The sequence below is a fragment of the Scyliorhinus canicula genome, chromosome 2 (assembly GCF_902713615.1).
Source record: "Scyliorhinus canicula chromosome 2, sScyCan1.1, whole genome shotgun sequence".
In the NCBI taxonomy this organism is placed as follows: domain Eukaryota; kingdom Metazoa; phylum Chordata; class Chondrichthyes; order Carcharhiniformes; family Scyliorhinidae; genus Scyliorhinus; species Scyliorhinus canicula.
Window position 1 is genome coordinate 210,819,246 of NC_052147.1, and position 17,282 is coordinate 210,836,527.

At 50.2% G+C, this 17,282-nt stretch overlaps 1 protein-coding gene across 2 annotated transcripts in view; it reads right to left on the reverse strand.

The window, feature by feature from the left end:
- Positions 1 to 15,900: 15,900 nt before the first annotated feature.
- LOC119961934 (kalirin-like) overlaps positions 15,901 to 17,282 on the reverse strand; it is a 107,495-nt gene continuing 106,113 nt past the window's right edge. For both annotated transcript variants that reach the window (XM_038789516.1, XM_038789515.1), the window contains one exon: positions 15,901 to 16,548. The gene's annotated coding sequence lies outside the window, so the exon portion shown is untranslated. The remainder of the gene's footprint in view (positions 16,549 to 17,282) is intronic.

A 17,282-nucleotide genomic window follows, 5' to 3' on the forward strand; every position in this document is an offset into this window, starting at 1 on the left:
AAAGTAGGGGGAGCACAGTAAGAAGTCTAACAACACCAGGTTAAAGTCCAACAGGATTGTTTCAAATCACTAGCTTTGGGAGCACTGCTCCTTCGTCAGCTGAAGGAGACCACTGCACACCTGTACGTCACCTGCGCATTCACCTGAGGAAGGAGCAGTGCTCTGAAAGCTAATTTTAAAACAAACCTGTTGGACTTTAACCTGGTGTTGTGAGACTTCTTACTGTGCTCACCCCAGTCCAACGCCGGCATCTCAGCATCAAAGTAGGGGGAGGGGTTAAAGTGACTAGCCGGCACCACAACATAGAGGCTGTCTACCATTTTATGGGTAGAACTCAACCCCTGTAAGACAGCACTCAGAGCAGTCCTGTCCAACGTCTCAAGCGAGCGGTGACCTTGGCCTCCAGCTCCTGCCAGTTAGCCAGCCAGGAATCTTCAACCGGGCATAGATGGACTCCCAAGTAGAGGATGCTGGTCCTGTTCCAGGGGAAAGGGTGGAGCTCCTCTGGGAGGGGCTCCATCTGCCACAAACTGACCAGGAGTCTGGAACACTTAACCCAGTTAATCCTGGCAGAGGACGCGGCGGAGTACACAACCTGGCACTCTCGCATCGTCCACAGATCAGCAGGGCCGGTGAACATAAGGAGCATGTTCTCAGCGTAAGCCGAGAGGCCCACCCCAATGCCCGGCCCGCGCAGAAGCAGTCCCGACAACCTCCTCCGCAGGAGACGCAGGAAAGGCTCCACGCAGACAGAATAGAGTTGGCCAGCCAAAAGGCAGCCCTCTCCCAAAGCAAAGGGGCGCTGTCAAGGAACCGTTAACCTTAACGAGACACTCTGTGGCAGAAGTTGGATACAGGTGACGAAATGCATCCTGAACCTCGACAGACCAGCCCTCTGGGAGTGGCGGATCAGTTCCTGGATCAGATGGATGTTGTTGTAGATTGTGCAGCCCGGGACCATGTAGGACTGATCAGGGTGGATCATGTAGTCCAGCACGGTGCCAAGACACAAATACATTGCCTTGGCGAAGATCATGAAGTCCATGCTGAGGAGGGAGACCGGTCGGCAGTCCCCCGAAGGGAGACCGGTCGGCAGTCCCCCGAAGGGAGACCGGTCGGCAGTCCCCCGAAGGGAGATCGGTCGGCAGTCCCCCGATGGGAGACCGGTCGGCAGTCCCCCGAAGGGAGACCGGTCTGCAGTCCCCCGAAGGGAGACCGGTCGGCAGTCCCCCGAAGGGAGACCGGTCGGCAGTCCCCCGAAGGGAGATCGGTCGGCAGTCCCCCGATGGGAGACCTGTCGGCAGTCCCCCGAAGGGAGACCGGTCGGCAGTCCCCCGAAGGGAGACCGGTCTGCAGTCCCCCGAAGGGAGACCGGTCGGCAGTCCCCCGAAGGGAGACCGGTCGGCAGTCCCCCGAAGGGAGACCGGTCTGCAGTCCCCCGAAGGGAGACCGGTCGGCAGTCCCCCGAAGGGAGACCGGTCTGCAGTCCCCCGAAGGGAGACCGGTCTGCAGTCCCCCGAAGGGAGACCGGTCGGCAGTCCCCCGAAGGGAGACCGGTCGGCAGTCCCCCGAAGGGAGACCGGTCGGCAGTCCCCCCGAAGGGAGATCGGTCGGCAGTCCCCCGAAGGGAGACCGGTCTGCAGTCCCCCGAAGGGAGACCGGTCGGCAGTCCCCCGAAGGGAGACCGGTCGGCAGTCCCCCGAAGGGAGACCGGTCGGCAGTCCCCCAAAGGGAGACCGGTCGGCAGTCCCCCGATGGGAGACCGGTCGGCAGTCCCCCGAAGGGAGACCGGTCGGCAGTCCCCCGAAGGGAGACCGGTCGGCAGTCCCCCGAAGGGAGACCGGTCTGCAGTCCCCCGAAGGGAGACCGGTCTGCAGTCCCCCGAAGGGAGACCGGTCTGCAGTCCCCCGAAGGGAGACCGGTCGGCAGTCCCCCGAAGGGAGACCGGTCGGCAGTCCCCCGAAGGGAGACCGGTCGGCAGTCCCCCGAAGGGAGACCGGTCGGCAGTCCCCCCTCCCGACTTAACTGTCCTGGAAGAAATCGATAAATGGTTTCCATCTCTGGCCAACCCCTCCACAGACTCTCTCAAGGTGAACTTGACTTATTTCAACCTGAGGAATTCCGCGAGATTGCTCACCCACATCCCGGGTTCGGCGGCCCCGGGTCCTTCCATCCAAGCAAGATCTGTCTCCGGGCTACCAAAGAGGCAAATGCCAAAACGTCAGCCTCTCTCACCACATGGCCTCCCGGGTCTACTGGCACTCCACAAATTGCCACTTCTGGACTCAAACAAAGAACAAAGAAAAGTACAGCACAGGAACAGGCCCTTCGGCCCTCCAAGCCTGTGTTGACCATGCTGCCCGTCTAAACTAAAATCTTCTGCACTTCCTGGGTCCGTATCCCTCTATTCCCATCCTATTCATTTATTTGTCAAGATGCCCCTTAAACGTCACTATCGTCCCTGCTTCCACCACCTCCTCCAGCAGCAAGTTCCAGGCACCCACTACCCTCTGTGTAAAAAACTTGCCTCGTACATCTCCTCTAAACCTTGCCCCTCAAATCTTAAACCTATGCCCCCTACTAATTGACCCCTGTACCCTGGGAAAAAGCCTCTGACTATCCACTCTGTCTGTGCCCCTCATAATTTTGTAGACCTCTATCAGGTCGCCCCTCAATCTCCGTTGTTCCCAGTGAGAACAAACCGAGTTTATTCAAACTCTCCTCATAGCTAATGCCCTCCATACCAGGCAACATCCTGGTAAATCTCTTCTGCACCCTCGATAAAGCCTCCACATCCTTCTGGTAGTGTGGCGACCAGAATTGAACACTATACACCAAGTGTGGCCTAACTAAGGTTCTATACAGCTGCAACATGACTTGCCAATTCTTATACTCAATGCCCCGGCCAATGAAGGCAAGCATGCCGTATGCCTTCTTGACTACCTTCTCCACCTGTGTTGCCCCTTTCATTGACCTGTGTACCTGTACACCTAGATCTCTCTGACCATCAATACTCTTGAGGGTTCTACCATTCACTGTATATTCCCTACCTGCATTAGACCTTTCAAAATGCATTACCTCACATTTGTCCGGATTAAACTCCATCTGCCATCTCTCCGCCCAAGTCTCCAAACGATCTAAATCCTGCCGTATCCTCTCACTGTCCTCATCACTATCCGCAATTCCACCAACCTTTGTGTTGTCCGCAAACTTACTGATCAGACCAGTTACATTTTCCTCCAAATCATTTATATATACTACGAACAGCAAAGGTCCCAGCACTGATCCCTGCGGAACACCACTAGTCACAGCCTTCCAATCAGAAAAGCACCCTTCCATTGATACTCTCTGCCTTCTATGATGTTGCTTTTCTGTATCCATCTTGCCAGCTCACCTCTGATCCGGTGTGACTTCACCTTTTGTGGTCTGTCTGCCATGAGGGACCTTGTCAAAGGCCTTACTGAAGTCCATATAGACAATATCTACTGCCCTACCTGCATCAATCATCTTTGTGACCGCCTCGAAAAACTCTATCAAGTTAGTGAAACACGACCTCCCCTTCACAAAACCGTGCTACCACTCACTAATACGTCCATTTGCTTCCAAATGGGAGTAGATCCTGTCTTGAAGAATTCTCCCGAGTAATTTCCCTACCACTGACGTAAGGTTCACCGCTGACTCAGGACCACCTTCACTCTCAGTACCTCAGACATCACATCAGCGAATCCATGGCAGGATCCCTCCAGCCTCGGACAGGCCCAAAACACTGCCCAAACCTATCCTCTACCTTCTCAAAAAACCCACTCATTCTGGCCACCATCATATGTACCCTATGGATGAGGCTAAGCCTAGCGCACAAAGAGGATGCGTTCACCCTTCTCAGAGTCTCTTCCCATAATCCAGCCTCCAGCACCCTCCCCAGCTCTTCCTCCCACTTCTGCTTAACGTCTCCCAGAACCTTAATTCTTTGTAAGTCTCTGACACCTTGCCCTCACCAACCCCTGCTTTCAACACCACCTTGTCCTGCAACCCTGGGGGCCGCAGGTCAGGAAGGACGGCACCTGTTTCCTCACATAGTTCCGAACCTGTAAGTACCGGAACCCATTTCCGCTGGGCAGATCATACTCCTCTACCAACCCTTCCAAGCTGCTCCCCACAAACTGGTCTCCAAACGGCTCAATCCCCGCCCGCTGCCATCCTCGGAACCCCACGTCCAGTTCCCCGGAACAAACCTGTGATTGCCACAAATCGGAGCCCAAACCAAAGCCATCTCCAGCCTCAGGTGCCGCCGCAACTGTCCCCACACCCTCAGGGTCGCCACCACTACCGGACCTGTAGAGTACCTGGCCGGCAAGAACGGCACAGGCGCCGTCAACACAGCTCTCAAGCTAGTGCCCTTACAAGAGGCTGCCTCCATCCATTCCCCCACCGACCCCTTCCCACTACCCACTTCCTGGCCATGGCTATATTTGTTGCTGAGTAATAGTTCAATTAAGTTTGGCGTCACCCTGCTCCAACAGCAACTTCTTCCCCGAGGGGCTTCCCCCGCCCACATAAACCCAGGTTGAATGTTTGATCTTCCCAAAGAAGGCCTTTCAAATATAAACTTCGGGAGTACCATCACCTTCACGGACTGCACCCGCCCCGCCAATGACAACGGGAGCACGTCCCACCTCTTAAAATCCTCCTTCATTTGCTCCACCAACCAGGCCAAATTCAGTTTATGTAATTGCTCTAATACCCGCACCACCTGGATGCCCAGATACCTGCAGCTCGTCCCCACTACCTTAAATGGTGATCCCGATTTGCACATATAAAATCCCGGCGTTCCCCTGGGGAGATGAGGAGTGACTCAGTGTTGGGCAAGAGGGAGTCCACCGCCTCGTTACAGATGGAATTAAAGTCATCCCCTGCGCCCCCCACCGAACAGACGTCCTCCTCCAGGAGTTGCTGTCTGGGAGTCCCCTGCCACATTGAGTATGGTGGGCGGCACGGGCCCACCAACTAGCCTTGGGTGTGCCTTGATCCTACCCCCTGGATCATCAACAGACAGGTTCCTAAAAGGCTCCTCCATGAGTATCGGGCCAGAGGGAGGTAGTGGCTCAAACCCTAGCTTCTCTTGCAACACCGGGCCACCGGATAGATCTGGGAACAATTCCGAGAAAAGCCACAGAATGGAGATTGAGGTGCCCGACGTCGGAGGTTGGGACGGAGAGGAGGCCTACCACACCATCACTGCTCAATGACCCTGAGGTCACGGAGCCGCTGCAGCCCTCCGGCTTCATGTAAACGAACCCCTCCGGGGTGCAAAGTTGCACAGGGTGTCCCACTCGCACCTGGCCCCGAGACATCCTGGTAGGGTGGCTGCGATAACTCAGGGGTGGAGACATGCTTCAATATTTCTGTTTTCTTGCATAGAAGCGTAGAATTTACAGTGCAGAAGGAGGCCATTCGGTCCATTGAGTCTGCACCAGTCCTTGGAAAGAGCACCCTACCTAAGCCCACACTTCCACCCTATTCCCATAACCCAGTAACCCCACCTAACCTTTTGGACACTAAAGGGCAATGTAGCACGGCCAATCCATCTAACCTGCACATCTTTCGACTGTGGGAGGAAACCGGAGCACTCGGAGGAAACGCACGCAGACAAGGAGAGAAAGTGCAAACTCCACACAGACAGTGACCCGAGGCCGGAATTGGAACCGGGAGCTGTAAGGCAGCAGTGCTAACCACTGTACCACCGTACGGGGGCGTGGTGTGATGTTGAGGGGCAGGGGTTGGGCCGTTACCCTCTCTGCACCGGGGGGGGGAGCGAAACATCATGACCCCCTCCCCCCACTCCAAGGAGTGTCGCCGCTTATGGGGGTGACCTGTGCTGAGGAAACGGCACGGTAGCATAGTAGTTAGCACAACTGCTTCACAGCTCCAGGGTCCCAGGTTCAATTCCCGGCTTGTCTGTGCGGAGTCTGCACGTTCTCCCCGTGTGTGCGTGGGTTTCCTCCCCGTGCTCCGGTTTCCTCCCACAGTCCAAAGAGGTGCAGGTTAGGTGGATTGACCATGCTAAATTGCCCTTCGTGTCCAAAATTGCCCTTAGTATTCGATGGGGTTACTGGGATATGGTGACAGGGGGCTCGGGTAGGGTGCTCTTTCCAAGAACCAGTGCAGACTCGATGGGCCGAATGGCCTCCTTCTGCACTGTAAATTCTATGAAACCTACATAACCGTTTCAACCACGCCCCCGCCCCCCCGTTCCCTCGACACTCTGTCCCCAGGGTTGCGACTTGGTCGATTTACGCACCTACTTGGGGTCGAGCGCAACACCGTCACCTCCTTTGCTGACCCTTCTGAAGCGATGCCAGGCCCAGTACCCGACGCTGAGGCCTCAATGGGCTCCAGATGAGGTGGGGCAAGGTGTTTCATTAGACCCCGAGCCAGTGTTCCGGGGGGCAGGGTTCTCTAGGCCGACGGAGTCGGGGCTGTTTGGGGGTGATCCCTGTCTCGCCTTTTTACAGCCCTGCGGTCTGGCGGATGCCTTCCCTCCTCCACGTGTCAGTAGCCAAGGTGTCATTACTGCCAGGGTGCCAGATTGGCATTTTGTGTGCATGTGCGATCGAGCCAGGGATGCCCTGCATGGGTGTTGAAGCCGGGGGGGGGGGGGGGTGTTACCGTGGGGGGGGGGGGGGGGGGAGATCCTTTCATATGTGTTAGTGCTGAGGGGATGTGGAGTCGTTTCGGGGGGCCTCTGAGGTCGGGTGCCATTTAAAATTGGCGTCCCAATCTCTCGCCACACTGGGGAGTTACGGTGAGCAGGGGTGCCCCAGTGTACAAAACAGGCTATGTGTGGCTTTGGCTGCACGTTCCCCGCTGAGGCCCCTTATACAACGCCATTTTTATAAGGCCACCTTATACAACAGCTGAACCCAGTCCACAAACACCTGCCCAAACCTAAACCACCCAAGCACCTCAAATAAGTGCACCCACTCCATCCAATCAAAAGCCTTCTCTGCATGCATCGCCACAACCACTTCCACTTCTCTGCCCTCCGAGGGTATCATAATTACATTCAATAACCTCCGGACATTTGTCGACAGATGCTGCCCCTTCACAAAGCCCGTCTGGTCCTCACCTATGCCCCCAGCACACAATCCTCTATCCACTTTGCCAGCACCTTCGCCTGCAACTTTGCAGTTACATTCAACAGCGAAAGTGGCCAGTACAACCTGCTCCAGGATCCTTGTTCTTCTTTAAAAAGAGCGCTATCGAGGCCTGAGACAATGTGGGGGAGAGGGGAGTGGGGGGGGGGGATGAGCTCATCCCTCACCATGGAATTATTATACATCTCAACAAGCAGGGGCTCCAGCTCTGATGCAAACTTCTTGTAGATATTGGCTGGAAACCCATCCAGACCTGAGGCCTTCCCCGTCTGCATCAACCTCATGCAATCCAGTACCTCCCTCAGCCCGATTGAGGCCGCCAGTCTCTGCATCTTTGCGTTTGTCACCCTTGTGAACTCCAGCCCATCCAGAAACTGTCTCATCCCCTCATTCCCTACCGTCGGCAAAACCCCATTCAACCTCCTCCAGCACAGTTACCACTGTGCCCCCTCCATCTCTCATTCTCCCAATTTCCCTCGCTGCCACCTGCCTCATCAACTGATGCACAAGCATTCTGCTGGCTTTCTCTCCTTACTCATATATTGCCCCCCTGCCCTGCGCGGCTGCCTCACCATCTTTCCCATGGACACAAGCCCAAACTCCATCTGGAGCTTCTGTCTCTCCTTCAACAATACCTGCTCAGGCACCACCTCTTGTTAACCCTCAGAATGGCCTCCACCGAGCTCAAACTCTCAGCCTGCTCCACCCTCACATTGTGCACCCGGAATGAGATAAACTCCCCCTTACCGCCACCCTCAGCGACACCCCCATCTTATTCTGCTCCACATAATTACGGATAGCCACCCCTATCTTCTTGCAAACCTCCTTGCCTGCCAATATCCCACATCAAACCTCCATTGCGGCCATTGGTACTCCCTTTTGCCACCCGCAAATCCACCCAGTGCGGTCTGTGGTCAGCCACCACAATTGCCGAATACTCCGATCCAACATCCCTCCCTGTAGTGCCTTGTTAGGGACAAAGAAATCAATTTGGGAGTACGCCCGGTGGATGTGTGATAAGCACAAAAGTTCTTTCATCTTCGGTATCCCAAACTTCCACGGGTCTGCCCCTCCCATTCACTCTATAAACCCCAACAGCTTCTTTGCCATAGCTGACACCCTCAGGGACCTGGGGCAGGACCAGTCCAGCCTAGGATCAAGCAATGTATTTAAATCACCCCCATAATCAGCCGGTGAGTGGCCAGATCCGGAATCTTTGCCAACACTCGCCTCAAAAACTCCACTCACCATCACAAACCTTGTCTCAGGATCTGTCACCATACTTCCCACCCCAAAAGCCACCCTCTTATTGATCAACACTGTCACCCACCTTGTCTTCATATCCAACTCTGAAATGGACCACCCTTCCTCCACCTCATTTGGTCCCCCACCTTCAAATGCGGCTCCTGAAGAAACACCACGTCTGCCTTCAAGCCCCGTAAATGAGTGAAATGTGAGGCTTCTTAACCAACCCATTCAGCCCCCAAATGTTCCACGTAATTAACTGGGCCGGGGGGCCGGGGGGGGGGGGGGGGGGGGGGGGGGGAAGGCTTCTCCCCGCACCCACCTCCCTGATCAGCCTTCGTCCCTCTTTAATCAGTTCTCCCAGGTCCATGCCTGGGCCTCCCAAGATGTCCGCCACCATCTCCCCATAACCAAATGTGCCACACCAACTCCACCCACATCAACATTCCCTCTATCCCAATACCACCACTTCGCCCCTCCCCCATGCACAAAGTCACAGCATCCTAAACTTCACTCCTTTCTTGTAGAGGGCTACCTTGACCCTGTTGAATCCAGCCCGCCGCTTGGCCAATTTCGCATCCAAGTCCTCAGACCATGTTTCCTTCCCAGGTACACTCTCTCGCCTTCTTCGTCCACCGCAGAATCTTCTTATCCTGAAAACGATGCAACCGCACCACCATCGCCCTTGGCTGCTCCCTGTCTTTGGCCTCCTCCTCAATGTCCTGTGCGCTTGCTCCACCTCAGGAGAATGGTCACGACCCCCTCCCCCATCTACTTCTCAAAACTCCTCGCCACATACTTTATGGCCCTCAAGCTGCCCTGCAATCCAGAGATTTTGTCTCCTGGGGCGATTCTTCAGGTCCTCCACCTTCTCCTCAGCTGCTTCTGGCCCTCTACCATGAGCACCATCTCCGCCTCCAATGAGGCCAACCGATCCTCATGCTCCATCACCGACTCCTCCACCTTCTGGAGCACCGGATTCTGCATATCCAGCCTTTGCACCACTCTCTCAATGGCCGCCCTGATCGGTTCCACCACCTTAGCCAGGTCCACCAAGGTCTCTTACCTCTGCTGCTGGAACTTGGCATTCGAAAATCCCACCAATTGCTTGGTAGACAACTGAGTGGGTAACGCAACCCCAGAGCCCTCCGCCATCTTTCCTTCTGTCGCACTTCGAAAGTCCTCCCAGCCAGACTGTTTGTTACACTCCTCATTTAATAAGTCATAAACCAGTCCCAGCAGAGGAGAATTTCTTGGGCGGGATTCTCCCCTACCCGGCGGGGAAGGCGGTCCCGGCGCCGAGTAGTGGCGTGAACCACTCCGGCGTTGGGCCGCCCGGAAAGTGCGGAGTCCGCCACACCTTCAGGGGCTACACCGGCACCAGCGGGGTTAGCGCCCCGCCAGCTGGCATCAAAGGGCTTGGTGCTGCACCATCCAGCGCCTTAGGGCCTCCACCGGCCGGCGCATGCGCGGGAGCACCAGCGCATGCGCAGGGGGGTTCGTCTCCGCACCGGCCATGGCGGAGGTTGACAGCGGCCGGTGTGGAGAGAAAGAGTGTCCCAACGGCACAGGCCCGCCTGCGGATCGGTGGGCCCCGATCGCGGGCCAGGCCACCGTGGGTGCACCCCCTGGGGCCAGATCCCTCCGTGCCCCCCAGAGGACGTTGGAGGCCCCCCGCAGAGCCAGGTCCCGCCGGTAAGTACCAGGTCTAATTTACACCAGCGGGACCGGACTAAAACGGGCGGCCGCTCGGCCCATCGCAGGCCGGAGAATCGCTGGGGGTGGCGCTGCCAGTGGCCGCTGACTGGCGCAGCGCGATTCCCGCCCCTGCCAAAACCCCGGCGCTGGAGAATTCAGCAGCCAGCGGGGGCGGGATTCACGCCGCCCCCCCCCCCCCCCGGTGATTCTCCGGCCCGGTGGGGGGGGTCGGAGAATCCTGCCCCTTGTCTTTCACTGTTCATGCACTTTTCACCAGCACCCCCTAACATTGGGTGAAAAGTGAAGGGCAAATGGGAGGAGGAGCTGGGTGAGGAGCTGGATGAGGGCCTGTGCAGGGTCAATTCCTCCTCATCTTGCGCCAGGCTCAGCCTGATCCAGTTTAAAGTGTTACACAGGGTGCATATGACAGGGGCGAGGATGAGTAAGTTTTTTGGGGTGGAGGACAGATGTGTGAGGTGCTCGGGGAGCCCAGCAAACCACGTCCATATGTTCTGGGCATGCCCGGCACTTGCGGAGTTCTGGAAGGGCTTTGCAAAGGTCATGTCCAAGGTCTCGGACACTCGGGTAAAACCGAGTTGGGAGATAGCGTTATTTGGGGTATCGGAGGATCTGAGTGCAGGAGTCAAAAGAGGCCGGAGTTCTGGCCTTTGCCTCCTTGGTAGCCCAGAGAAGGGTCTTGCTATTGTGGAGGGACGTGAAGCCCCCAAGTGTGGAGGCTTGGGTCAGTGACATGGTGGGATTTCTTAGGTTGGAGAAGATAAAGTTTGCCTTGCGAGGGTCCTTGCAGGGGTTCTCCAGGCGGTGGCAACCGTTCCTTGACTTTCGCGCAGAACGTTAGGTGGAGGTCAGCAGCAGCAGCAACCCAGGGGTGGGGGGGGTGGGGGTGGGGGGGGGGGGGGCTGATTTATTTTCCTTTATGAAAGGGGCGCTTGCCCTATTTTGTTTTGAGTTGGGTGTTAATTTGTTAAACTGTTTATCGTTTAGAAGGTTAAGTTGTTCTGTTTGGTTGGCATGTTGCCCTTTTCTCTTTATATTATTTTCCTTTTTGGAGTGTTCTGTAAAACATTTTGAAAAATTTTGAATAAATACATTTTTAAAAAAAGCATTGGGTGAAAAGGACCAAACAATTTCACCTCGAGCGGGAGCTACCAAATGTGAGACCACTCACTCCATGGCCGTCACCGGAAGGTCTTGAATTAGGAGAAGTTGAGAAGGAGGGGCTGGTTTAGCTCACTCAGCTAAATCGCTGGCTTTTAAAGCAGACCAAGCAGGCCAGCAGCACGGTTCGATTCCCGTACCAGCCTCCCCGGACAGGTGGCGACTAGGGGCTTTTCACAGTAACTTCATTGAAGCCTACTCGTGACAATAAAGCGATTTTCATTTTCATTTTTCATTTTCAAATACAGCACAGTGGTTAGCACTGTTAATTCACAGCGCCAGGGACCCGGGTTCGATTCCCAGCTTGGGTCACTGTCTGTGTGGAGTCTGCACGTTCTCCCTCTGTCTGGGTGAGTTTCCTCCGGGCGCTCCGGTTTCCCCCCATAAGTCCCAAAGACGTGCTTGTTAGGTGAATTGGACATTTTGAATTCTCCCTCAGTGTACCCGAACAGGCGCCGGAATGTGGCAACTTGGGGATTTTCACAGTAACTTAATTTCAGTGTAAATGTAAGCCTACTTGTGACAATAAAGATTATTATAATAAATGCTGGTCATGTCCAACAGGTATGTTGCACTTGCCAACTGTGAGAACAAGGAGAAAAACTGCAGAGGACAGCCACAATGGAGACTTCTGCATTGCAGCACAGAAGGCTGTCAGGGGGAATGACCCAAATAAAAATGTGCTTGTAGTAAAGGTCTCTATAATAGGAGGATAGAACACATCCTCTGAGGCCCGGAACAAAAATCCTGAACAGTGTGGTGCCTACCTGATGCCAGGGTCAGGGATATCTCACAATAGGTGGAGAGGAACTTGGAAAGGATATGATAACTCTAGTTGCAGTCCACGTTGGAACAAACAAGAGGCTCTGCTGAAAGAAAATCATGATTTGGGCTCTAAATTAAAACGCAAGACATGAGGGTATTACTCTCTGGATTATTCCCTGAGCCACATGCAAAGTGGCACAGCAACAGAAAGATCAGAAGAATTAACACACGGCTAAAGGACTGGTGTGGGAAAGAGGGGCATCTTTTCATGGGACACTGCTACCAGTTCTGGGACAGGAAAGGAGCATTACCGATGGCATGGGCTCCGGCTAAACTGGGATGGGACCTGTGACCTAAGGCTTAGGCAATGCTAAGATGGCACCTGGAGTATTGTGCACGGTTTTGGTCCCCTAGAGTTTAGAAGAATGAGGGGAGATCTTATTGAGGTATACAAGACGCTAAAAGATATGGATAGAGTAGAAGTGGAGAGGATGCTTCTTCTTGTGGGGCATTCTAAAACAAGTGGTCAGAATCGTAGAATAAGAGGTAGCAAATTTAAAACAGATTTGAGGAAAAACGACATCTCCCAAAGAGTTGTGAATCTGTGGAATTCGCTACCCTAAAGTGTGATGGATGCGTGGACAGTGAGTACATTTAAGGAGGAGTTAGATACATTTTTAATTGGTAATAGTTTGAAGGGTTATGGAGAATGGGCAGGACAGTGAAGTTGCGGCCAGGATGGAATCAGCTATGATATTGAGGGTGGCAGGCTCAGGAGGCTAAATTGCCTACTCCCGTTCCCAGGTCATGAGTTCTAGGGAGGAGATACTCTGGCTGATTTTGCAATCCAGCTCTTGATCTGTATTGTAGGTAGCAGATGAGGAACATATCAGTCACGATGGAATGGCCAAATGGCCTAATTCTGCTCCTATATATCTTATGAACTAATTGAAAGGGTAAATAGGGAATGACAAAGCCTTTCAACTAGTGTGGTGAGAGCTTTACAAGAAAAATGAGCAGCCTAAATGTGAACAAAACGTGGTAGGAGAACATAAGAAAGAACAAAGGAAGTGAGCCCATAATTTTTAAAAACCAAGAGTGGTGAAAATGTGTAACTTGCTACCACGTGGAATGCTTGGAGGGAATAGTTGGATGCATTTAAGGGGAAGCTAGACAAGGGCGGCATGGTAGCACAGTGGTTAGCACTGTTGCTTCATGGCGCTAGGGTCCCAGGTTCGATTCCCGGCTTGGGTCACTGTCTGTGCGGAGTCTGCATGTTCTCCCTGTGTCTTCCTCCAGGTGCTCTAGTTTCCTCCCACAGTCCAAAGATGTGCGGATTAGGTGGATTGGTCATGCTAAATTGCACCGTAGTGTCCAAAAAAGGTTAGGTGGGATTGCTGGGTTACGGGGATAGGGTGGAGGTGTGGGCTTAGGTTGGGTGCTCTTTCAGGGGCTGGTGTAGACTCTATGGGCCAAATGGCCTCCTTCTGCACTGTAAATTCTATGATTCTAAGGATATGGGGTGGAAGGTTATAATGATAGATTTAGATGGGAAAGATTTCCAGGAGGGAGTGAAGCATAAACATTGCATTGACTAGTTGCGCTGCATGGCCTATTTATGCACCACATATTCTACATAATTTCTGTAATCTGTGTAAATGAAAAACATATATTTTGCTTTCATTGCAAGAATTGGAGTTGATAGAATTGCAAAAAAAGTTGGAAAGTGTTTCCTTCACTTAGGTCTGCACTTTAGACTTCTGGGTTTTCTGATAAAATTAGCCCATGTTTGAATATTTCCTTGATAGTTTCTAATGTTTCTTAGTTAACTTCTAAGCCACATCTTCAATGGCATTCCTATGTGAAGCTATTTCAATGCTTCATTGCACACTAAGCTCCAATCATGTAACCCTATTTTTTCTGCTGAGTGGTAATCACTCTCCAGCCCAATTTTCACCAACAAGGGATACGTTTGTAAATTCCTATTTACAAGCCACACAACTCGTGTCATTATCACTATAACTACATTTTGTGAGACATATTTGGGTTTTGGCAACTCCATGCGTATGTATGGCATTCAGGATTGTTTGCTCAAGGCTGTGGAGAAAAACAAAGATCTGGGGCAGGATTCTCCGTTGAAACCCTTATAGTGCTGTGAGGATGTAGTGAAAGCAAACAAAATGTCATCTGTATTATAGATAGGACAATTGAATACAAAAGCAGAAGTATAACTGTACCTTTACAGAAGGCCTTAGGATAGCAATATCTTGAATACTGCACTCAAACACCCCCTTTGCAGTCTACTTCAGCTATATTTTAAACAGGTATGATTCACTGCTCGGCTTCCATGGGCAACTTTCCTCTTTCTGAATTTGCATAGTAAAGAGAAATTACATGTGTGTATGTTTGTGTATGTATGTGTGTCTCTATATGTGTTTGAGTGGTTTATGATTGGTTGCGAAAAATGACACAAATCAGTATGCATCATGCTTCATGGACATATTGGATACTTTGCCCTACAGACACATTCCCAAAGCTTGCAGATATTTTGAACATGTTTAAAACAAAATGTTTAATATTATAGATACTTTATCACTGAAATATTACATAATTCATTTTTAATACATCATACAGTATTGTAATGTTGACATTTTAACATACAGGTGCATTAGTTGTTGATAATCAAAATTGTTTTAAAACATTGCATTGTGATTTGACATAAGTAGAACATCCACCTGGAATTGGTTGATATTACATTTGGATTCTGATGCCAAATTCACAATTATATTTTTTACTGGTTTTGAAAAAGTTCCCTTTTAAAATTCCTGACTTGCCAATCAGTGTAAGCATTCTTTCACTATTTACATCCTTATATTATAACCCACAATTTTTGCGTTAAAATGTTTTAAACCACTTTTCCATGTATTTTACCTATCATGGGATGCCCAGAACTCCATTCAATACTTCAGTTGTGGCTTAACTAAGGTTTTTCACAAATTAATAATTGTTTGCATAGTTTTATATTCAATGTACTCATGTACAAAACCCCAAATCCCATTTTCCACTTTTTACCTGAAATATGCAAAATAAATCTTGGGAAGGGAATTAGAAATCAAAGCAGGCAGTGAAAATTATGAATAAAGAGATATAAGAAAAGTATTTAATTTCAGAGAGTTTTCAGTGTATCCTTTTCACCATGAGCATTGCCATGGAAGGTCCATATTAAAAACAGACTGCATATTATGACAAATATTAAATTAGTTTATTAGAAGATGTATCAGAAAAGGTCCACATTGAAAGCTGACCCAAATTTTCAATTTTCAGATGCTATCAAATCTATTGTGTATTTTCGGCATTTTCTCATTTTATTTCAGATAACCCACATATATAGACTTTTATTTATCATAAAGGAGGAGGGATAGTGACGTAGTGGAATTGTCACTGGACTAGTAATCCAGAGGCCAAGGTTAATGTTCTAGGGACATGGGCTTAGATCCCACTATGGCAGCTGGTGGAATTTGAATTCAGTTAATAAATTTGGAATTGAAAACTACTAGTCTTAGTAATTCTGAGACAATCATCGATTGTTGCAAGAACCCATCTGGTTCACTAATATCCTTTAGGAAGGGAAATCTGCGATCTTTACCTGGTCTGGCCGACATGTGACTCCAGACCCACAACCAGAGGTCATACCTCTTTTTAAGAAAAAAACAATCCAGCTGGTTCAATCTTCCCCGATTGATTTAATCTTTCAGTTCTGGTGTCTCGAAATGCAATTCACAATTTTGGATTTTTTATTTCTAGAGAAAGCCTTATATTGCATATTGTTTCAAAATACTCAAGAAAATGATACACCCAATGAAAATAACAAATAGAAATTTTATTTATTGATTTCAGCAAAATGTCTGAAAATAATAATCCTTTGTGTCCACTGAAAAGGATACAGCAAAATGACTGTGAATAGATGCACAAAATCACACAAATTACACTGAAGTAACTCACTGCATTCACATAATCAATCCATTCACAGTTTCAGATATCTAACTATAACTGTATAATATAAATTGTCTTGTCTATGTTGACATCTTTTGTCCATTTATACACATGCATTATGCATATCAAAGCTGCACACATATACATTGCACATATTGATTTATTAATAATAGCAATTAAAATACAGAATGCTGTGATATTCTGACATATTAAAATATTTCAAATAATAAATCATGAATCGTCTTAATATCCCAATACCTCCTACATTAAAAGTGTAAAATAATAATTAAAGTCTACAGTATTACCCAAACGGTTTTCAAAAGTATTTATCAATGAATCAATGTCACCAGCACTACATTAAATGCAAACCAATCTCCTTTGTTACAAAAAATAAAAATCAGCTGTACAAGAAGGCTTCCTGGAATGTTGAGTGAGACATCTATATCGGTCCCTATAAGTGTCGGAGAGGACTCTCACTTCTCATTCAGCAGTGCATTAGAGCCTTTACTCAAATCTAGAACCAACAAAGAATGGGACAGATTCAATGCAGTATTAAAGAATGAACCGTATGCTACAGCAGATTATTACAATCATAAATTGTGGAACTTTGTAACCAGCATTCAGTTTGCAGATGCATACTGGATAACCCAAATGGTTATCATTTCTCAGACTGACCACTGGATGGCACTTTAGTTATATTTGTCGAACCCATGCTGCCCATTCTCAATGAAGGCTGCTGAGTACTTCAAAATAATATAAAGTAACCTACAGGGATTCCAGAAAAGGGAATGATTATGAAACTCCCGCTGTCCTCAGCTACTTAAATGTAACATTATGGGAATGGACTGGAAATGCAGTACTGTGAAACCTCCACAGACAATGGTTGCAGATTGGTGTCTGCTTTTAAGAGGGCTGATAGAAGAGCAGACCATGATCATAATACAGCAACCTCATTTTTGGAAATGCAAAGTAAAGTATTTCCCAGTAAAGTATTAACTGATTAGCAACTAATTCTCCCCTTATTTCCCCCTCCTCTTGTCCCCTTAATGACGTTACGGTATCCTTTTCTAATCCTCATCTCTCACGGTGGCTCAGGTGAAATCTGTGAATCGCTGGTGATTAGAAACTACTGAGAAAATTAATGGGAAGTGGGTATCGCTGGCTAGGCCAACATTTTTATTGCCCATCCCTAATTGCCCTTGAGAAGATGATGGTGAGCTGCCTTCATGAACCACCATGTGGTATAGG